Source organism: Heptranchias perlo, unplaced genomic scaffold (assembly GCF_035084215.1).
Source record: "Heptranchias perlo isolate sHepPer1 unplaced genomic scaffold, sHepPer1.hap1 HAP1_SCAFFOLD_913, whole genome shotgun sequence".
Classification (NCBI taxonomy): domain Eukaryota; kingdom Metazoa; phylum Chordata; class Chondrichthyes; order Hexanchiformes; family Hexanchidae; genus Heptranchias; species Heptranchias perlo.
Genome location: NW_027139954.1, coordinates 44,194 through 67,500, shown reverse-complemented (window position 1 = coordinate 67,500; position 23,307 = coordinate 44,194). Strand labels below are relative to the sequence as shown.

Here is a 23,307-nt window from a genome sequence, read left to right as displayed (position 1 = left end):
CACACACACACTCTCTCACTCTCTCTCTCCGAGACACACACACACTCTCTCACTCTCTCTCTCCGAGGCACACACACTCTCTCTCACTCTCTCTCTCTCCGAGACACACACACTCTCACTCTCTCTCCCTCTCTCTCTCTCTCTCTCGAGACACACACACTCTCACTCTCTCTCCCTCTCTCTCCGAGACACACAGTCTCTCTCTCTCCGAGACACACACACACTCTCTCACTCTCTCTCTCCGAGACACACACACTCTCTCTCACTCTCTCTCTCTCCGAGACACACACACTCTCACTCTCTCTCCCTCTCTCTCCCTCTCTCTCCGAGACACACTCTCTCTCTCTCTCCGAGACACACACACTCTCTCTCACTCTCTCTCTCTCCGAGACACACACACTCTCACTCTCTCTCCCTCTCTCTCCGAGACACACAGTCTCTCTCTCTCCGAGACACACACACTCTCTCTCACTCTCACTCTCTCTCTCCGAGACACACACACACTCTCTCACTCTCTCTCTCCGAGACACACACACACTCTCTCACTCTCTCTCTCCGAGACACACACACACTCTCTCACTCTCTCTCTCCGAGGCACACACACTCTCTCTCACTCTCTCTCTCTCCGAGACACACACACTCTCACTCTCTCTCCCTCTCTCTCTCTCTCTCTCCGAGACACACACACTCTCACTCTCTCTCCCTCTCTCTCCGAGACACACAGTCTCTCTCTCTCCGAGACACACACACTCTCTCTCACTCTCACTCTCCGAGACACACACACTCTCTCTCACTCTCTCTCTCTCCGAGACACACACACTCTCACTCTCTCTCCCTCTCTCTCCCTCTCTCTCCGAGACACACTCTCTCTCTCTCTCCGAGACACACACACTCTCTCTCACTCTCTCTCTCTCGAGACACACACACTCTCACTCTCTCTCCCTCTCTCTCCGAGACACACAGTCTCTCTCTCTCCGAGACACACACACTCTCACTCTCTCTCCCTCTCTCTCCCTCTCTCTCCGAGACACACAGTCTCTCTCTCTCCGAGACACACACACTCTCTCTCACTCTCTCTCCGAGACACACACACTCTCTCTCACTCTCTCTCACTCTCTCTCTCTCCGAGACGCACACACACTCTCTCACTCTCTCTCTCCGAGACACACACACACTCTCTCACTCTCTCTCTCCGAGGCACACACTCTCTCTCTCACTCTCTCTCTCCGAGGCACACACACTCTCACTCTCTCTCCCTCTCTCTCCCTCTCTCTCCGAGACACACAGTCTCTCTCTCTCCGAGACACACACACTCTCTCTCACTCTCTCTCTCTCCGAGACACACACACTCTCACTCTCTCTCCCTCTCTCTCCCTCTCTCTCCGAGACACACAGTCTCTCTCTCTCCGAGACACACACACTCTCACTCTCTCTCTCTCCGAGACACACACACTCTCACTCTCTCTCTCTCCGAGACACACACACTCTCTCTCCGAGACACACAGTCTCTCTCTCTCCGAGACACACACACTCTCTCTCACTCTCTCTCCCTCTCTCTCCGAGACACACAGTCTCTCTCTCTCCGAGACACACACACTCTCTCTCCCTCTCTCTCCCTCTCTCTCCGAGACACACAGTCTCTCTCTTTCCGAGACACACACACTCTCTCTCTCTCTCCCTCTCTCTCCGAGACACACACACTCTCTCTCACTCTCTCTCCCTCTCTCTCCGAGACACACAGTCTCTCTCTCACTCTCTCTCTCTCTCCCTCCGAGACACACACACTCTCTCTCACTCTCACTCTCTCTCTCTCCGAGACACACACACTCTCTCTCACTCTCTCTCTCTCCGAGACACACACACTCTCTCTCACTCTCTCTCCCTCTCTCTCCGAGACACACAGTCTCTCTCTCTCCGAGACACACACACTCTCTCTCACTCTCTCTCCCTCTCTCTCCGAGACACACAGTCTCTCTCTCTCCGAGACACACACACTCTCTCTCACTCTCTCTCTCTCCGAGACACACTCTCTCTCACTCTCTCTCCCTCTCTCTCCGAGACACACAGTCTCTCTCTCTCCGAGACACACACACTCTCTCTCACTCTCTCTCCCTCTCTCTCCGAGACACACAGTCTCTCTCTCTCCGAGACACACACACTCTCACTCTCTCTCCCTCTCTCTCTCTCCGAGACACACACACTCTCTCTCACTCTCTCTCTCTCCGAGACACACACACTCTCACTCTCTCTCCCTCTCTCTCCGAGACACACAGTCTCTCTCTCTCCGAGACACACACACTCTCTCTCACTCTCTCTCCTCTCTCTCCGAGACACACAGTCTCTCTCTCTCCAAGACACACACACTCTCTCTCACTCTCTCTCTCTCCGAGACACACACACTCTCTCTCACTCTCTCTCTCCGAGGCACACACTCTCTCTCTCACTCTCTCCGAGACACACACTCTCACTCCGAGACAGACACAGTCTCGCTCTCTCTCTCTCTCCGAGACACACACTCTCACTCCGAGACAGACACAGTCTCGCTCTCTCTCTCTCTCCGAGACACACACTCTCACTCCGAGACAGACACAGTCTCGCTCTCTCTCTCTCTCCGAGACACACACTCTCACTCCGAGACAGACACAGTCTCGCTCTCTCTCCCACTCCGAGACACACACTCTCACTCCGAGACAGACACAGTCTCGCTCTCTCTCCGAGACACACACTCTCGCTCTCTCTCTCTCTCTCCGAGACACACACACTCTCTCTCACTCTCTCTCTCTCCGAGGCACACACTCTCTCTCTCACTCTCTCTCTCCGAGACACACACTCTCGCTCTCTCTCTGAGACACACACTCTCGCTCTCACTCTCTCTCCGAGACACACACTCTCGCTCTCTCTCTCTGAGACACACACTCTCGCTCTCTCTCTCTCTCCGAGACACACACTCTCTCTCTCTCTCTGAGACACACACTCTCTCTCTCCCTCTCCGAGACACACTCTCTCTCTCTCTCTCCGAGACACACACTCTCTCTCTCTCTCCGAGACACACACTCTCACTCTCTCAGAGACACACACACTCTCGCTCTCTCTCTCTCTCCGAGACACACACTCTCTCTCTCTCTCCGAGACACACACTCTCACTCTCTCAGAGACACACACACTCTCACTCTCTCTCCCTCTCCGAGACACACATTCTCTCTCCCTCTCCGAGACACACATTCTCTCTCTCTCTCTGAGACACACACTCGCTCTCCCTCTCCGAGACACACACTCTCTCTCTCTCTCTCTCTGAGACACACACTCTCTGAGACACTCACTCTCTGAGACACACACTCGCTCTCCCTCTCCGAGACACACACTCTCTCTCTCTCTCTCTCTGAGACACACACTCTCTGAGACACTCACTCTCTGAGACACACACTCTCTGAGACACTCACTCTCTGAGACACACACTCTCTGAGACACTCACTCTCTGAGACACTCACTCTCTGAGACACACACTCTCTGAGACATTCACTCTCTGAGACACTCACTCCATGAGACACACACTCTCTGAGACACACACTCTCTGAGACACACACTCTCTGAGACACTCACTCTCTGAGACACACACTCTCTGAGACACACACTCTCTGAGACACTCACTCTCTGAGACACTCACTCTCTGAGACACACACTCTCTGAGACACACACTCTCTGAGACACACACTCTCTGAGACACTCACTCTCTGAGACACTCACTCTCTGAGACACACACTCTCTGAGACACACACTCTCTGAGACACACACTCTCTGAGACACACACTCTCTGAGACACTCACTCTCTGCGACACACACTCTCTGAGACACACACTCTCTGAGACACTCACTCTCTGAGACATTCACTCTCTGAGACACTCACTCTCTGAGACATTCACTCTCTGAGACACTCACTCTCTGAGACACACACTCTCTGAGACACTCACTCTCTGAGACACACACTCTCTGAGACACACACTCTCTGAGACACTCTCTCTCTGCGACACTCACTCTCTGAGACACACACTCTCTGAGACACTCACTCTCTGAGACACTCACTCTCTGAGACACTCACTCTCTGAGACACACACTCTCTGAGACACACACTCTCTGAGACACTCACTCTCTGAGACACTCACTCTCTGCGACACACACTCTCTGAGACACACACTCTCTGAGACACACACTCTCTGAGACACACACTCTCTGAGACACTCACTCTCTGAGACACACACTCTCTGAGACACTCACTCTCTGAGACACTCACTCTCTGAGATACTCACTCTCTGAGACACACACTCTCTGAGACACTCACTCTCTGAGACACTCACTCTCTGAGACACTCACTCTCTGAGACACTCACTCTCTGAGACACTCACTCTCTGCGACACACACTCTCTGCGACACACACTCTCTGAGACACTCACTCTCTGAGATACTCACTCTCTGAGACACACACTCTCTGAGACACTCACTCTCTGAGACACACACTCTCTGAGACACACACTCTCTGAGACACACACTCTCTGAGACACACACTCTCTGAGACACTCACTCTCTGAGACACTCACTCTCTGAGACACTCACTCTCTGAGACACTCACTCTCTGAGACACACACTCTCTGAGACACTCACTCTCTGCGACGCACACTCTCTGAGACGCTCACTCTCTGAGACGCTCACTCTCTGAGACACACACTCTCTGAGACACACACTCTCTGCGACACTCACTGTCTGAGACACTCACTCTCTGAGACACTCACTCTCTGAGACACTCACTCTCTGAGACACTCACTCTCTGAGACACTCACTCTCTGAGACACTCACTCTCTGAGACACTCACTCTCTGAGACACTCACTCTCTGAGACACTCACTCTCTGAGACACTCACTCTCTGAGACACACACTCTCTGAGACACACACTCTCTGAGACGCTCACTCTCTGAGACACACACTCTCTGAGACACACACTCTCTGCGACACTCACTGTCTGAGACACTCACTGTCTGAGACACACACTCTCTGAGACACTCACTCTCTGAGACGCTCACTCTCTGAGACGCTCACTCTCTGAGACGCTCACTCTCTGAGACACTCACTCTCTGAGACACTCACTCTCTGAGACACACACTCTCTGAGACACTCACTCTCTGAGACACACACTCTCTGAGACACACACTCTCTGAGACACTCACTCTCTGAGACACACACTCTCTGAGACACTCACTCTCTGAGACACACTCTCTGAGACACACACTCTCTGAGACACACACTCTCTGAGACACACACTCTCTGAGACACTCACTCTCTGAGACACACACTCTCTGCGACACTCACTCTCTGCGACACTCACTCTCTGCGACACTCACTCTCTGCGACACTCACTCTCAGACGCTCACTCTCTGAGACACACACTCTCTGAGACACTCACTCTCTGAGACACGCACTCTCTGAGACGCTCTCTCTCAGACGCTCACTCTCTGAGACACACACTCTCTGAGACACTCACTCTCTGAGACACTCACTCTCTGAGACACTCACTCTCTGAGACACACACTTTCTGAGACAAACACTTTCTGAGACGCTCACTCTCTGAGACACTCACTCTCTAAGACAAACACTTTCTGAGACACTCACTCTCTGACACACACACTCTCTGAGACACTCACTCTCTGTGACACACACTCTCTGAGACACTCACTCTCTGAGACACTCACTCTCTGAGACACACTCTCTGAGACACTCACTCTCTGAGACACTCACTCTCTGAGACACTCACTCTCTGAGACACTCACTCTCTGAGACACTCACTCTCTGAGACACACACTCTCTGAGACACTCACTCTCTGAGACACTCACTCTCTGAGACACTCACTCTCTGAGACACTCACTCTCTGAGACACACATTCTCTGAGACACACACTCTCTGCGACACTCACTCTCTGAGACACACTCTCTGAGACACTCACTCTCTGAGACACACACTCTCAGACGCTCACTCTCTGAGACACACACTCTCTGAGACACACACTCTCTGAGACACACACTCTCTGAGACGCTCACTCTCAGACGCTCACTCTCTGAGACGCTCACTCTCTGAGACACTCACTCTCTGAGACACTCACTCTCTGAGACACTCACTCTCTGAGACACTCACTCTCTGAGACACTCACTCTCTGAGACACTCACTCTCTGAGACACACACACTCTGAGACACTCACTCTCTGAGACACACACTCTCTGAGACACTCACTCTCTGAGACACTCACTCTCTGAGACACTCACTCTCTGAGACACTCACTCTCTGAGACACTCACTCTCTGAGACACACACTCTCTGAGACACTCACTCTCTGAGACACACACTCTCTGAGATACACAGTCTCTGAGACACACACTCTCTGAGACACACACTCTCTGAGACACTCACTCTCTGAGACACTCACTCTCTGAGACGCACACTCTCTGAGACGCACACTCTCTGAGACACTCACTCTCTGAGACACACACTCTCTGAGACACTCACTCTCTGAGACACTCACTCTCTGAGACACACACTCTCTGAGACTCACTCTCTGAGACACTCACTCTCTGAGACACTCACTCTCTGAGACACTCACTCTCTGAGACACTCACTCTCTGAGACACTCACTCTCTGAGACACACACTCTCTGAGACACACACTCTCTGAGACACACACTCTCTGAGACACACACTCTCTGAGACACACACTCTCTGAGACACTCACTCTCTGAGACACACACTCTCTGAGACACACACTCTCTGAGACTCACTCTCTGAGACACACACCCTCTGAGACACTCACTCTCTGAGACACACACTCTCTGAGACACTCACTCTCTGAGACACTCACTCTCTGAGACACACACTCTCTGAGACACTCACTCTCTGAGACACACACTCTCTGAGACACACACTCTCTGAGACACACACTCTCTGAGACACTCACTCTCTGAGACACACACTCTCTGAGACACTCACTCTCTGAGACACACACTCTCTGAGACACACACTCACTGAGACACTCACTCTCTGAGACACTCACTCTCTGAGACACACACTCTCTGAGACACTCACTCTCTGAGACACTCACTCTCTGAGACACTCACTCTCTGAGACACTCACTCTCTGAGACACTCACTCTCTGAGACACTCACTCTCTGAGACACTCACTCTCTGAGACACACACTCTCTGAGACACACACTCTCTGAGACACACACTCTCTGAGACACTCACTCTCTGAGACACACACTCTCTGAGACACACACTCTCTGAGACACACACTCTCTGAGACACTCACTCTCTGAGACACTCACTCTCTGAGACACACACTCTCTGAGACACTCACTCTCTGAGACACTCACTCTCTGAGACACACACTCTCTGAGACACACACTCTCTGAGACACACACTCTCTGAGACACTCACTCTCTGAGACGCTCACTCTCTGAGACGCTCACTCTCTGAGACGCACACTCTCTGAGACACACACTCACTCTCTCTCTCTGAGACACACACTCTCTGAGACACACACTCACTCTCTCTCTCTGAGACACACACTCTCTGAGACACTCACTCTCTGAGACACACACACTCTCTGAGACACACACACTCTCTGAGACACACACTCACTCTCTCTCTCTGAGACACACACACTCTCTGAGACACACACTCACTCTCTCTCTCTGAGACACACACACTCTCTGAGACACTCACACTCTGAGAGAGACACACAGTCAGTGCATCGACTATCCCTGATGAATGTCGCTTTCTCAGTGGGGGGATTCCAGCCATTAAGGGTGGAATGATAAGATCGATTTTTATAATGTTTTAATTCGATGTTTTTGTCTCTCCCCTCCCTCTCTCTCTCCCCCTCCCTCTCTCTCCCTCTCCTTCTCCCTCACTTGCCCCCTCCGTCTCCGTCTCCCCCTCCCTCTTTCACCTCCTTCTCCCCTTCTTCGATCTCCCTCCCCCTCCTCCTCCATCTCCCTGTCTCCCCTTCCCTCTCTCTCCACCCCTCCATCTCTCCCGCCTCCTCTCTATCTCCCTTTCTCCCCCTCCCTCTCTCCCCTCCCTCTCTCACTCTCCCCCCTCCTTCTCCCTCTCCCTCACTTGCTCCCTCTCCCTCCCTCTCTCCCTCCCTCTCTCTCCCTCTCCCTCCCTCCCTCCCTCTCTCTCCCCCTCTCTCCCCCTCCCTCTCTCACTCTCCCCCTCCTTCTCCCTCTCCCTCACTTGCTCCCTCTCCCTCCCTCCCTTCCTTTCTCTCTCCCTCCCCCCCTCCCTTCCTTTCTCTCTTCCTCTCCCTCCCTCCCTCCCTCTCTCTCCCCCTCCCTCTCTCACTCTCCCCCTCCTTCTCCCTCTCCCTCCCTCTCTCCCTCCCTCTCTCTCCCTCTCCCTCCCTCCCTCTCTCTCCCCCTCCCTCCCTCTCTCCCCCTCCCTCTCTCACTCTCCCCCTCCTTCTCCCTCTCCCTCACTTGCTCCCTCTCCCTCCCTCTCTCCCTCCCTCCCTTCCTTTCTCTCTCCCTCCCCCCCTCCCTTCCTTTCTCTCTCCCTCCCCCTCCCCCCCTCCCTCTTGCCCCCTCCCCCCGTCCCCCTCCACCAGGTGACTCTACTCCGTCTCCCGCTGCCTCTGACCGAGCCCCCGCTGAGCCTCCTCTGCCGCCTGTCGATCAGCGGCCGGCCCTTCGTCTCCCAGTTCGTGTCCTGTTCGCCCCCAGCCCAGGCCTCCGCCTACTTTGCCGCCCTGCTGCGGTCGGCCCAGACCCCGGCCATCCGCCAGCTGCTCTCCCTCCTGGGCCAGGCGGCCCGGGCCTCGGCCGCACCCGGACCCCTGCCCTTCCTGGCCGCCGCCGCCGCCAGCCAGCCCCTGGAGCTGGCCCTCGATCACCAGGACAGCGGGGTGCGGGCCAAGGCCTGTGGTCTGGTGGGCCACCTGCTGCTCCGCCCGGCCGGGGATCAGGGCTGGAGCCCGGCCCGGCTGCTGGCCAAGGTCGTGGAGCGGCTGTGGGACGCCGACCCCGGGGTCCGCCGCTCGGCCAGCTTCGCCGCCGGCAACGCAGCCTACCGGCCCGGCAACGCGGCCTCCCTGCTCCCTGCCCTGCCCAGGGTGGTCGGGCTGCTGGCCGACCCCCAGCCCCGCACCCGGCGACACGCTGCCTCGGCCCTGGGCAACCTGGCGACCGGGCTCCGGGGAGAGGAGGGGGCCAGGGTCCGGGCTGAGCTGGGCCGGGGGCTGCTCCGAGCCGCGGCTCCCCAACGTCTACTGGAGCTGGCCTGCCGGGACGGGCAGCCGTGCGTGAGGGAGGCAGCGCTGGCGGCACTGCGGGCCCTGAGTCAGTGGGCACCGATACGGGAGGTGAGTCTGGGGGAGGGGCCTGTGGAGAGAGGGAGGGGCCTGTGGGGAGCGGACGGGGAGGGGCCTGTGGGGAGAGGACAGGGGGAGGGGCTTGTGGGGAGAGGGAGGGGCCTGTGGGCAGAGGGAGGGGCCGGTGGGCAGGGGGAGGGGCCTATGGGGAGCGGACAGGGGGACGGGCCTGTGGGCAGTGGAGGGGCCTGTGGGTAGCGGACAGGGGGAGGGGTGGGGGTTTAGAGGGACCTCCCTGGATACAGGAGTGTGAGAGAGGGGTTTAGAGGGACCTCCCTGGATACAGGAGTGTGAGAGAGGGGTTTAGAGGGACCTCCCTGGATACAGGAGTGTGAGAGAGGGGGTTAGAGGGACCTCCCCAGATACAGGAGTGTGAGAGAGGGGTTTAGAGGGACCTCCCTGGATACAGGAGTGTGAGAGAGGGGGTTAGAGGGACCTCCCCAGATACAAGAGTGGAGAGAGGGGGTTTAGAGGGAACTCCCTGGATACAGGAGTGTGAGAGGGGGTTTAGAGGGACCTCCCTGGATACAGGAGTGTGAGAGAGGGGGTTAGAGGGACCTCCCCAGATACAGGAGTGTGAGAGAGAGAGGGTTAGAGAGACCTCCCCAGATACAGGAGTGTGTGAGAGAGGGGTTAGAGGGACCTCCCCAGATACAGGAGTGTGAGAGAGGGGGTTAGAGGGACCTCCCCAGATACAGGAGTGTGAGAGAGGGGTTAGAGGGACCTCCCCAGATACAGGAGTGTGTGAGAGAGGGGTTAGAGGGACCTCCCCAGATACAAGAGTGGAGAGAGGGGGTTAGAGGGATCTCCCCAGATACAAGAGTGGAGCGAGGGAGTTAGAGGGACCTCCCCAGATACAGGAGTGTGAGAGAGGGGGTTAGAGGGACCTCCCTGGATACAGGAGTGTGAGAGAGGGGTTTAGAGGGACCTCCCTGGATACAGGAGTGTGAGAGAGGGGGTTAGAGGGACCTCCCTGGATACAGGAGTGTGAGAGAGGGGTTTAGAGGGACCTCCCTGGATACAGGAGTGTGAGAGAGGGGGTTAGAGGGACCTCCCCAGATACATGAGTGGAGAGAGGGGGTTTAGAGGGACCTCCCTGGATACAGGAGTGTGAGAGAGGGGGTTAGAGGGACCTCCCCAGATACAAGAGTGGAGAGAGGGGGTTAGAGGGACCTCCCCAGATACAAGAGTGGAGCGAGGGAGTTAGAGGGACCTCCCCAGATACAGGAGTGGAGAGAGGGGGTTAGAGGGACCTCCCCAGATACAAGAGTGGAGAGAGGGGGTTAGAGGGACCTCCCCAGATACAGGAGTGTGAGAGAGGGGATTGGAGGGACCTCCCCAGATACAAGAGTGGAGCGAGGGGGTTAGAGGGACCTCCCCAGATACAGGAGAGTGAGAGAGGGGTTAGAGGGACCTCCCCAGATACAAGAGTGGAGAGAGGGGGTTAGAGGGACCTCCCCAGATACAGGAGTGTGAGGGGGGATTAGAGGGACCTCCCCAGATACAGGAGTGTGAGAGAGGGGGTTAGAGGGACCTCCCCAGATACAGGAGTGTGAGAGAGGGGTTAGAGGGATCTCTCCAGATACAGGAGTGTGAGAGAGGGGTTAGAGAGACCTCCCCAGATACAGGAGTGTGAGAGAGGGGTTAGAGAGACCTCCCCAGATAGAGGAGTGTGAGAGAGGAATTAGAGGGACCTCCCCAGATACAGGAGTATGAGAGAGAGGGATTAGAGGGACCTCCCCAGATACAGGAGTGTGACGAGGGATTAGAGGGACCTCCCCAGATACAGGAGTGTGTGAGAGAGGGATTAGAGGGACCTCCCCAGATACAGGAGTGTGAGAGAGGGGTTAGAGGGACCTCCCCAGATACAGGAGTGTGAGAGAGGGGTTAGAGGGACCTCCCCAGATACAGGAGTGTGAGAGAGGGGTTAGAGAGACCTCCCCAGATACAGGAGTGTGAGAGAGGGAGTTAGAGGGACGACCCCAGATACAGGAGTGTGAGAGAGGGGTTAGAGAGACCTCCCCAGATAGAGGAGTGTGAGAGAGGGAGTTAGAGGGACCTCCCCAGATACAGGAGTATGAGAGAGAGGGATTAGAGGGACCTCCCCAGATACAGGAGTGTGATGAGGGATTAGAGGGACCTCCCCAGATACAGGAGTGTGTGAGAGAGGGATTAGAGGGACCTCCCCAGATACAGGAGTGTGAGAGAGGGGTTAGAGGGACCTCCCCAGATACAGGAGTGTGAGAGAGGGGTTAGAGGGACCTCCCCAGATACAGGAGTGTGAGAGAGGGGTTAGAGAGACCTCCCCAGATACAGGAGTGTGAGAGAGGGAGTTAGAGGGACCTCTCCAGATACAGGAGTGTGAGAGAGGGGTTAGAGGGACCTCCCCAGATACAGGAGTGTGAGAGAGGGGGTTAGAGAGACCTCCCCAGATACAGGAGTGTGAGAGAGGGGGTTAGAGGGACCTCCGCAGATACAGGAGTGTGAGAGAGGGAGTTAGAGGGACCACCCCAGATACAGGAGTGTGAGAGAGGGGGTTAGAGGGACCTCCCCAGATACAGGAGTGTGAGAGAGGGGGTTAGAGGGACCTCCCCAGATACAGGAGTGTGAAAGAGGGATTAGAGGGATCTCCCCAGATACAGGAGTGTGTGAGAGAGGGGTTAGAGGGACCTCCCCAGATACAGGAGTGTGAGAGAGGGAGTTAGAGGCACCTCCCCAGATACAGGAGTGTGAGAGAGAGGGGGGTTAGAGGGACCTCTCCAGATACAGGAGTGTGAGAGAGGGGTTAGAGGGACCTCCCCAGATACAGGAGTGTGAGAGAGGAGGTTAGAGGGACCTCCCCAGATACAGGAGTGTGAGAGGGGGTTAGAGGGACCTCCCCAGATACAGGAGTGTGAGAGAGGAGGTTAGAGGGACCTCCCCAGATACAGGAGTGTGAGAGAGGGGTTAGAGGGACCTCCCCAGATACAGGAGTGTGAGAGAGGGATTAGAGGGACCTCCCCAGATACAGGAGTGTGAGAGAGAGGGGGTTAGAGGGACCTCCCCAGATACAGGAGTGTGAGAGAGGGATTAGAGGGACCTCCCCAGATACAGGAGTGTGTGAGAGAGGGGGTTAGAGGGACCTCCCCAGATACAGGAGTGTGAGAGAGGGAGTTAGAGGGACCTCCCCAGATACAGGAGTGTGAAAGAGGGATTAGAGGGACCTCCCCAGATACAGGAGTGTGAGAGAGAGGGGTTAGAGGGACCTCCCCAGATACAGGAGTGTGAGAGAGGGAGTTAGAGGGACTTCCCCAGATACAGGAGTGTGAAAGAGGGATTAGAGGGACCTCCCCAGATACAGGAGTGTGAGAGAGAGGGAGTTAGAGGGACCACCCCAGATACAGGAGTGTGAGAGAGGGGGTTAGAGGGACCTCCCCAGATACAGGAGTGTGAAAGAGGGATTAGAGGGACCTCCCCAGATACAGGAGTGTGAGAGAGAGGGGGGTTAGAGGGACCTCCCCAGATACAGGAGTGTGAAAGAGGGATTAGAGGGACCTCCCCAGATACAGGAGTGTGAGAGAGAGGGGTTAGAGGGACCTCCCCAGATACAGGAGTGTGAGAGAGAGGGGGTTAGAGGGACCTCCCCAGATACAGGAGTGTGAAAGAGGGATTAGAGGGACCTCCCCAGATACAGGAGTGTGAGAGAGAGGGGGGTTAGAGGGACCTCCCCAGATACAGGAGTGTGAAAGAGGGATTAGAGGGACCTCCCCAGATACAGGAGTGTGAGAGAGGGGGTTAGAGGGACCTCCCCAGATACAGGAGTGTGAGAGAGGGGTTAGAGGGACCTCCCCAGATACAGGAGTGTGATGAGGGATTAGAGGGACCTCCCCAGATACAGGAGTGTGAGAGAGAGGGGTTAGAGGGACCTCCCCAGATACAGGAGTGTGAAAGAGGGATTAGAGGGATCTCCCCAGATACAGGAGTGTGTGAGAGAGGGGTTAGAGGGACCTCCCCAGATACAGGAGTGTGAGAGAGGGAGTTAGAGGCACCTCCCCAGATACAGGAGTGTGAGAGAGAGGGGGGTTAGAGGGACCTCTCCAGATACAGGAGTGTGAGAGAGGGGTTAGAGGGACCTCCCCAGATACAGGAGTGTGAGAGAGGAGGTTAGAGGGACCTCCCCAGATACAGGAGTGTGAGAGGGGGTTAGAGGGACCTCCCCAGATACAGGAGTGTGAGAGAGGAGGTTAGAGGGACCTCCCCAGATACAGGAGTGTGAGAGAGGGTTTAGAGGGACCTCCCCAGATACAGGAGTGTGAGAGAGGGATTAGAGGGACCTCCCCAGATACAGGAGTGTGAGAGAGAGGGGGTTAGAGGGACCTCCCCAGATACAGGAGTGTGAGAGAGGGATTAGAGGGACCTCCCCAGATACAGGAGTGTGTGAGAGAGGGGGTTAGAGGGACCTCCCCAGATACAGGAGTGTGAGAGAGGGAGTTAGAGGGACCTCCCCAGATACAGGAGTGTGAAAGAGGGATTAGAGGGACCTCCCCAGATACAGGAGTGTGAGAGAGAGGGGTTAGAGGGACCTCCCCAGATACAGGAGTGTGAGAGAGGGAGTTAGAGGGACTTCCCCAGATACAGGAGTGTGAAAGAGGGATTAGAGGGACCTCCCCAGATACAGGAGTGTGAGAGAGAGGGAGTTAGAGGGACCACCCCAGATACAGGAGTGTGAGAGAGGGGGTTAGAGGGACCTCCCCAGATACAGGAGTGTGAAAGAGGGATTAGAGGGACCTCCCCAGATACAGGAGTGTGAGAGAGAGGGGGGTTAGAGGGACCTCCCCAGATACAGGAGTGTGAAAGAGGGATTAGAGGGACCTCCCCAGATACAGGAGTGTGAGAGAGAGGGGTTAGAGGGACCTCCCCAGATACAGGAGTGTGAGAGAGAGGGGGGTTAGAGGGACCTCCCCAGATACAGGAGTGTGAAAGAGGGATTAGAGGGACCTCCCCAGATACAGGAGTGTGAGAGAGAGGGGGGTTAGAGGGACCTCCCCAGATACAGGAGTGTGAAAGAGGGATTAGAGGGACCTCCCCAGATACAGGAGTGTGAGAGAGGGGGTTAGAGGGACCTCCCCAGATACAGGAGTGTGAGAGAGGGGTTAGAGGGACCTCCCCAGATACAGGAGTGTGATGAGGGATTAGAGGGACCTCCCCAGATACAGGAGTGTGAGAGAGAGGGGTTAGAGGGACCTCCCCAGATACAGGAGAGTGAGAGAGGGGTTAGAGGGACCTCCCAAGATACAGGAGTGTGAGAGAGGGGTTAGAGAGACCTCCCCAGATACAGGAGTGTGAGAGAGGGGTTAGAGGGACCTCCCCAGAAACAGGAGTGTGAGAGAGGGGTTAGAGAGACCTCCCAGATACAGGAGTGTGAGAGAGGGGTTAGAGGGACCTCCCCAGATACAGGAGAGTGAGAGAGGGGTTAGAGGGACCTCCGCAGATACAGGAGTGTGAGAGAGGGAGTTAGAGGGACCACCCCAGATACAGGAGTGTGAGAGAGGGGTTAGAGGGACCTCCCCAGATACAGGAGTGTGAGGGGGGATTAGAGGGACCTCCCCAGATACAGGAGTGTGAGAGAGAGGGGTTCGAGGGACCTCCCCAGATACAGGAGTGTGAGAGAGGGGTTAGAGGGATCTCCCCAGATACAGGAGAGTGAGAGAGGGGTTAGAGGGACCTCCCAAGATACAGGAGTGTGAGAGAGGGGGTTAGAGGGACCTCCCCAGATACAGGAGTGTGAGAGAGGGGTTAGAGGGATCTCCCCAGATACAGGAGTGTGAGGGGGGATTAGAGGGACCTCCCCAGATACAGGAGTGTGAGAGAGGGGGTTAGAGGGACCTCCCCAGATACAGGAGAGTGAGAGAGGGGTTAGAGGGACCTCCCAAGATACAGGAGTGTAAGAGAGGGGTTAGAGGGACCTCCCAAGATACAGGAGAGTGAGAGAGGGGTTAGAGGGACCTCCCAAGATACAGGAGAGTGAGAGAGGGGTTAGAGGGACCTCCCAAGATACAGGAGTGTAAGAGAGGGGTTAGAGGGACCTCCCAAGATACAGGAGAGTGAGAGAGGGGTTAGAGGGACCTCCCCAGATACAGGAGTGTGAGAGAGGGGTTAGAGGGACCTCCCCAGATACAGGAGAGTGAGAGAGGGGTTAGAGGGACCTCCCCAGATACAGGAGTGTAAGAGAAGGTGTTGGGGGTGGTGGTGTGTGTCAGCTTCACCTCTGACTTCTGAGCGGTTTGAATCGCTCCCACTCCCTGGGTTCTGGACCTTGGACTTTTTAGGGGGTTGTGACAAAGTGCAGCAGACAACTGGTTTTGGTGCAAGAAACTTTGACCTTTATTCAAGAGAGAAAATACAACACAACAATCTTCACACTCTAATAAAATGGGGAACACTGCAGTACACACGAGGGAAATTACAGTAGAAAGATACCCCACCCCTCCAAATCGCACTGTACTAGCTAGGTTGGATTCTAAAGGACCAGAGATAATGCTCACCAAACGAACCCTTGACAGTAATTCACCCAGAGGTAAGTCAGAAATAGATCGTAGAGTGGAAACTTTGCGGATCTTCGGTTTTCTCCCGAGTTGGTTCTCTTTGGTCGCGGTGGCTCAATATTACCCGGTTGGTTGGTGGTAATATTCGGTTGGTTGTTTCGTAAGGCCCTTGTTGCCGCGAGGTGTCTGATGGTCACTGGGGCCGTTGCTCTGGTTTCTTCTTGTGTGTCGGCCTGCTTCTCGAGCTGCTGACCTTCCCTGTCAAACTGCCTTCTCCCTCGCCTTGTTGTTTGCTGGAAACTGCTCTTCCTTCCCAAGACAGGCAGAACCAAGACAAGCAGCCCCCCAGAGCCAGCAAGGCAGAGAGAGAGAGAGGTTTCGAGTTTCCACTTGTGTATCCCTCTCTTACAACTGGTCTTTGTCACTTTAAAAAAAAACACTTCATGTCTGTTTAAACAGTTCTTACAAAGTACTTAAGAATCTTTGATGGATTTTTGACTGTCCCTCATCATGTTATGATGTGGAGATGCCGGTGATGGACTGGGGTTGACAATTGTAAACAATCATGTTGCCATTGCTTCTCCCGATGGGTCATTGTTAATTCCAATTTGCTGATCACCTGGGATACAGGCTTCCTTTTGTATCCAACGTCCGAGGTGTTGATGGTTTTTGCATTAAAACAAAAACATGGCCCCACCAGTCTGGAGCAGTTGCCTCTTTCAATGGCCGACTGCCTTTCGAATTAGTGCTGAGTGTCGACCACCTGCTGTCGGTTTTGCATTAAAACAGAGACATGTCTGAAGCAGTAATTCTCCGAAGTTCCACGGTGTGTGTGTGTTGATTTCGTCTGGTGACCTCATACCTATCCTTCCATTTTAGGATTATAAATGTAAGGAATCTTACAACACCAGGTTATAGTCCAACAGTTTTATTTGAAAATCACAAGCTTTCGGAGGCTTTCTCCTTCACCTGACGAAGGAGAAAGCCTCCGAAAGCTTGTGATTTTCAAATAAAACTGTTGGACTATAACCTGGTGTTGTAAGATTCCTCACATTTGTCCACCCCAGTCCATCACGGCATCTCCACATTTAGGATTATAGTCAATGGCCAAAGTTTTCCCTTACTCAGGGCATTTTAGGGTTTTTCTCCGAGTTTTGGGGGATCTGTGAATTTTGAGAATCTTACAAGGGGTTAGAGCGACCTCCCCAGATACAGGAGTGTGAGAGAGGGGTTAGAGGGACCTCCCCAGATACAGGAGTGTGAGAGAGGGGGTTAGAGGGACCTCCCCAGATACAGGAGTGTGAGAGAGGGGTTAGAGAGACCTCTCCAGATACAGGAGTGTGAGAGAGGGGTTAGAGGGACCTCCCCAGATACAGGAGTGTGAGAGAGGGGTTAGAGGGACCTCCCCAGATACAGGAGTGTGAGAGAGGGGTTAGAGAGACCTCTCCAGATACAGGAGTGTGAGAGAGGGGTTAGAGAGACCTCCCCAGATACAGGAGTGTGAGAGAGGGGGGGTTAGAGGGACCTCCCCAGATACAGGAGTGTGAGAGAGGGGTTAGAGGGACCTCCCCAGATACAGGAGTGTGAGAGAGGGGTTAGAGGGACCTCCCCAGATACAGGAGTGTGAGAGAGGGGTTAGAGGGACCATCCCAGATACAGGAGTGTGAGAGAGGGGGTTAGAGGGACCTCTCCAGATACAGGAGTGTGAGAGAGGGGTTAGAGGGACCATCCCAGATACAGGAGTGTGAGAGGGGGTTAGAGGGACCTCCCCAGATACAGGAGTGTGAGAGGGGGTTAGAGGGACCTCCCCAGATACAGGAGTGTGAGAGAGGGGGTTAGAGGGACCTCCCCAGATACAGGAGTGTGAGAGAGGGGTTAGAGGGACCTCCCCAGATACAGGAGTGTGAGAGAGGGGTTAGAGGGACCATCCCAGATACAGGAGTGTGAGAGAGGGGGTTAGAGGGACCTCTCCAGATACAGGAGTGTGAGAGAGGGGTTAGAGGGACCATCCCAGATACAGGAGTGTGAGAGGGGGTTAGAGGGACCTCCCCAGATACAGGAGTGTGAGAGGGGGTTAGAGGGACCTCCCCAGATACAGGAGTGTGAGAGAGGGGGTTAGAGGGACCTCCCCAGATACAGGAGTGTGTGAGAGAGGGGGTTAGAGGGACCTCCTCAGATACAGGAGTGTGAGAGAGGGGTTAGAGGGACCTCCCCAGATACAGGAGTGTGTGAGAGAGGGGGTTAGAGGGACCTCCTCAGATACAGGAGTGTGAGAGAGGGGTTAGAGGGACCTCCCCAGATACAGGAGTGTGTTAGAGAGGGTTAGAGGGACCTCCCAAGATACAGGAGTGTGTTAGAGAGGGGTTAGAGGGACCTCCCCAGATACAGGAGTGTGAGAGAGGGGTTAGAGCGACCTCCCCAGATACAGGAGTGTCTGAGACGGGGTTAGAGGGACCTCCCGAGATACAGGAGTGTGAGAGAGGGGTGAGAGGGACCTCCCCAGATACAGGAGTGTGAGAGAGGGGTTAGAGGGACCTCCCCAGATACAGGAGTGTGAGAGAGGGGGTTCGAGGGACCTCCCCAGATACAGGAGTGTGAGAGAGGGGTTAGCGAGACCTCCCCAGATACAGGAGTGTGAGAGAGGGGGTTAGTGGGACCTCCCCAGATACAGGAGTGTGAGAGAGAGGGTTAGAGGGACCTCCCCAGATACAGGAGTGTGAGAGAGGGGTTAGAGGGACCTCCCCAGATACAGGAGTGTGAGAGGGGGTTAGAGGGACCTCCCCAGATACAGGAGTGTGAGAGAGGGGGTTAGAGGGACCTCCCCAGATACAGGAGTGTGAGAGAGGGTTAGAGGGACCTCCCCAGATACAGGAGTGTGAGAGAGGGTTAGAGGGACCTCCCCAGATACAGGAGTGTGAGAGAGGCGGTTCGAGGGACCTCCCCAGATACAGGAGTGTGAGAGAGGGGGTTAGAGGGACCTCCCCAGATACAGGAGTGTGAGAGAGGGGGTTTGAGGGACCTCCCCAGGTACAGGAGTGTGAGAGAGGGGGTTAGAGGGACCTCCCCAGATATAGGAGAGTGAGAGAGGGGGTTAGAGGGACCTCCCCAGATACAGGAGTGTGAGAGAGGGGGTTAGAGGGACCTCCCCAGATACAGGAGTGTGTGAGAGAGGGTTAGAGAGACCTCCCCAGATACAGGAGTGTGAGAGAGGGTTAGAGAGACCTCCCCAGATACAGGAGTGTGAGAGAGGGTTAGAGGGACCTCCCCAGATACAGGAGTGTGAGAGAGAGGGTTAGAGGGACCTCCCCAGATACAGGAGTGTGAGAGAGGGGGTTAGAGGGACCTCCCCAGATACAGGAGAGTGAGAGAGGGGTTAGAGGGACCTCCCCAGATACAGGAGTGTGAGAGAGGGGGTTAGAGGGACCTCCCCAGATACAGGAGTGTGAGAGAGGGGTTAGAGGGACGTCCCCAGATACAGGAGTGTGAGAGAGGGGTTAGAGGGACCTCCCCAGATACAGGAGTGTGAGAGAGGGGGTTAGAGGGACCTCCCCAGATACAGGAGTGTGAGAGAGGGGTTAGAGGGACGTCCCCAGATACAGGAGTGTGAGAGAGGGGTTAGAGCGACCTCCCCAGATACAGGAGTGTGAGAGAGGGGGTTAGAGGGACCTCCCCAGATACAGGAGTGTGAGAGAGGGGTTAGAGGGACCTCCCCAGATACAGGATTGTGAGAGAGGGGTTAGAGGGACCTCCCCAGATACAGGATTGTGAGAGAGGGGTTAGAGGGACCTCCCCAGATACAGGAGTGTGAGAGAGGGGGTTAGAGGGACCTCTCCAGATACAGGAGTGTGTGAGAGAGAGGGTTAGAGGGACCTCCCCAGATACAGGAGTGTGAGAGAGGGGGTTAGAGGGACCTCCCCAGATACAGGAGTGTGAGAGAGGGGGTTAGAGAGACCTCCCCAGATACAGGAGTGTGAGAGAGGGGATAGAGGGAACTCCCCAGATGCAGGATTGTGAGAGAGGGGGTTAGAGGGACCTCCCCAGATACAGGAGTGTGAGAGAGGGGGTTAGAGAGACCTCCCCAGATACAGGAGTGTGAGAGAGGCGGTTCGAGGGACCTCCCCAGATACAGGAGTGTGAGAGAGGGGGTTAGAGGGACCTCCCCAGATACAGGAGAGTGAGAGAGGGGGTTCGAGGGACCTCCCCTGATACAGGAGTGTGAAAGAGGGGGTTAGAGGGACCTCCCCAGATGCAGGAGTGTGAGAGAGGGGGTTAGAGGGACCTCCCCAGATGCAGGAGTGTGAGAGAGGGGGCTCGAGGGACCACCCAAGATACTGGAGTGTGAGAGAGGGGGTTAGAAGGACCTCCCCAGATACAGGAAGGGGTTCTCGGGAGTTGAATGTGGTGAATGGGGAAAAGGTCATTGACTGGTGCCTTGTGCACTGTCGAATGTGTACCCCTCCGCCTTGACTGACTGTGCACTGTGTGAATATTTCCCCCCAGGTGCTGATCTCCCTGAAGTCCTGCGAGAGGCTCTCGGTCGTGTGTCAGAGGACAGAACAGAAAGCTGCCCTCTCTGGACCGGGCCATGCGATGAGCCCCAGGACCTCAGCCCACTCCCTCCTCCGTCACTGCAACAGGCTGATGGACATCCTGAGACCCGCAAACAGCGAGTGAATAACAGGAACAGGAGCTGTGGGGCCAGGGAACGATCAACGCACCAGCCCAAAGGGTTTATCGGGGACCGGTGGAGTGGGGAAACAGAGGGAGCAGAGAGGGAGAGAAAGGGGGAAACGGAGGGGACAGAGAGAGGGGAAAAGGAGGGGACAGAGAGGGGAAATGTGGGGAGACAGAGAGGGAGAGGGGAAACGGAGGTGGCAGAGAGGGAGAGAGAGGGGGAAACGGAGGAGACAGAGAGAGGGGAAAAGGCGGGGACAGAGAGGGGAAACGGAGGGGGGAGAGAGAGGGGGAAACGGAGGGGACAGAGAGGGGAAAAGGCAGGGGGAGAGAGGGGAAACGGAGGGGGGAAGAGAGAGAGGAAACGGAGGGGCGAGAGAGAGGAAACGGAGGGGCGAGAGAGAGGAAACGGAGGGGCGAGAGAGAGGAAACGGAGGGGCGAGAGAGAGGAGGGGAAACGGAGGGACGAGAGAGAGAAGGGGAAACGGGGGACAGAGAGAAGGGGGAATCAGAGGGGACAGAGAGAGAAGGGGGAAACAGAGGGTACAGAGAGAGAAGGGGGAAACGGGACAGAGAGAGAAGGGGGAAATAGAAGGGACAGAGAGAGAAGGGGGAAACAGAGGGGACAGAGAAGGGGAAACAGGGGAGAGAGAGAGAAGGGGGAAACAGAGGGGACAGAGAGAGAAGGGGAAACAGAGGGGACAGAGAGAGAAGGGGGAAACAGAGGGGAGAGAAAAACAGAGGGGACAGAGAGAGAAGGGGGAAACAGGGGACAGAGAGAAGGGGAAACAGAGGGGAGAGAAAAACAGAGTGGAAACGGAGGGGTCAGAGAGAAACGGAGAGGAGAGAGAGGGATGCAGGACAAGGGATCAAGAGGCGATAGGGAACAGACAGGGGTAGGGGGAGAGGGGACCCCGGACCCCAGTACAGAGGGAGACCATTTTCCTCCTTCGATTGAAGAGATGTTTGAATTTCCAGTGTTCACTGGTTTCGGGGTTGGTTGCTCCGATTTCACCTCTGATCAGCCGCTGGCTCCTGATCTGGACAAATTTTGTATTTTACACACTGAGACTCTCTCCCCAGGGAAGGACTTTCACTTCTCCTGGGTCCTGGTTGTGTTGCAAATTCTCCCGTGATCTGATGTCCCTTTCAACATACACGGACTGGAACTGCCCTCACCGATGTGGATCTGTCTGTACACTCGTGTATCTGCAGGAGTGTGCACACTTGTTGGTCTCCATGTACACAGCAGGCCACATTCCCCCATCCCCCAGTGTACATGCTTCAGCGTTCCCCCCCCCAAACCGTGTACACGCCTGTGTCTCCCCCTCACCCCGTGTACATGCCTCAGTGTCTCCCCCACCCTGTGTACACGCCTCAGTGTCTCCCCCCCCCCCCGTGTACACGCCTGTGTCTCCCCCTCACCCCGTGTCTCCCTCCGCGTGTACACGCCTCAGTGTCTCCCCCACCCCGTGTACATACCTGTCTCCCCCCCCGCCCGTGTACACGCCTCAGCATCCCCCCCCACAAACCATCTACACGCCTGTGTCTCCCCCTCACCCCGTGTACATGCCTCAGCGTCTCCCCCCCGTGTACACGCCTCAGTGTCTCCCCCCCCCGTGTACACGCCTCAGTGTCTCCCCACCCCGTGTACACGCCTCAGTGTCTCCCCCCCCGTGTACATGCCTCAGCATCCCCCCCCACAAACCGTGTACACGCCTGTGTCTCCCCCTCACCCCGTGTACATGCCTCAGCGTCTCCCCCCCGTGTACACGCCTCAGTGTCTCCCCCGCCCCGTGTACACGCCTCAGTGTCTCCCCCCCCCCCCGTGTACACGCCTCAGTGTCTCTCCCCCCCCGTGTACACGCCTCAGTGTCTCTCCCCCCCGTGTACACGCCTCAGTGTCTTCCCCCCCCCCCCCGTGTACACGCCTCAGTGTCTCCCCCCCCCCCCGTGTACACGCCTCAGTGTCTCCCCCCCCCCCGTGTACACGCCTCAGTGTCTCCCCCCCCCGTGTACACGCCTCAGTGTCTCCCCCCCTCACCCCGTGTACATGCCTCAGCGTCTCCCCCCCCATGTACACGCCTCAGTGTCTCCCCCCCCCCCGTGTACACGCCTCAGTGTCTCCCCCCCCGTGTACACGCCTCAGTGTCTCCCCCCCCGTGTACACGCCTCAGTGTCTCCTCCCCCCCCATGTACACGCCTCAGTGTCTCCCCCCCCGTGTACACGCCTCAGTGTCTCCCCCCCCCCCGTGTACACGCCTCAGTGTCTCCCCCCCCGTGTACACGCCTCAGTGTCTCCCCCCCCGTGTACACGCCTCAGTGTCTCCTCCTCACCCCGTGTACATGCCTGTGTCTCCCCACCCCCCACCATGTACATGCCTCAGCATCCCCCCGACTTATGTACATGCCTCAATATTGCCCCCCCCCCCATCCCCCGATGATTTGTATGTTTACATTGTACAGCAGGGTCTGTGTGTACATATCTGTTGCTATTTTTGTTTTATTTTTGTTCGCTGCTTTTATCGGTGCTCACAAATTAAAAAGCTTTTCTCAACATCCTTCGCTGTGTCCGTCCTGTCTCCCAGTAACTCTCAGCCCCCAAACCTGGTGCCTAAGAGCCCTCCCCCTCCCCACGAGTGACGGGCCCCGGTGTTCCAGGGAGCTGAGACCCCTCCGTGGGCACGGCCCCTTTAAGACAGG

The 23,307-nt window shown here is 55.9% G+C and overlaps 1 pseudogene; it reads left to right on the top strand.

Annotated features, from left to right (window-relative positions):
* The window catches only part of LOC137319866 (serine/threonine-protein kinase 36-like), a 27,281-nt pseudogene extending 6,570 nt beyond the window's left edge, over positions 1-20,711 (top strand).
* Positions 20,712-23,307: the final 2,596 nt, after the last annotated feature.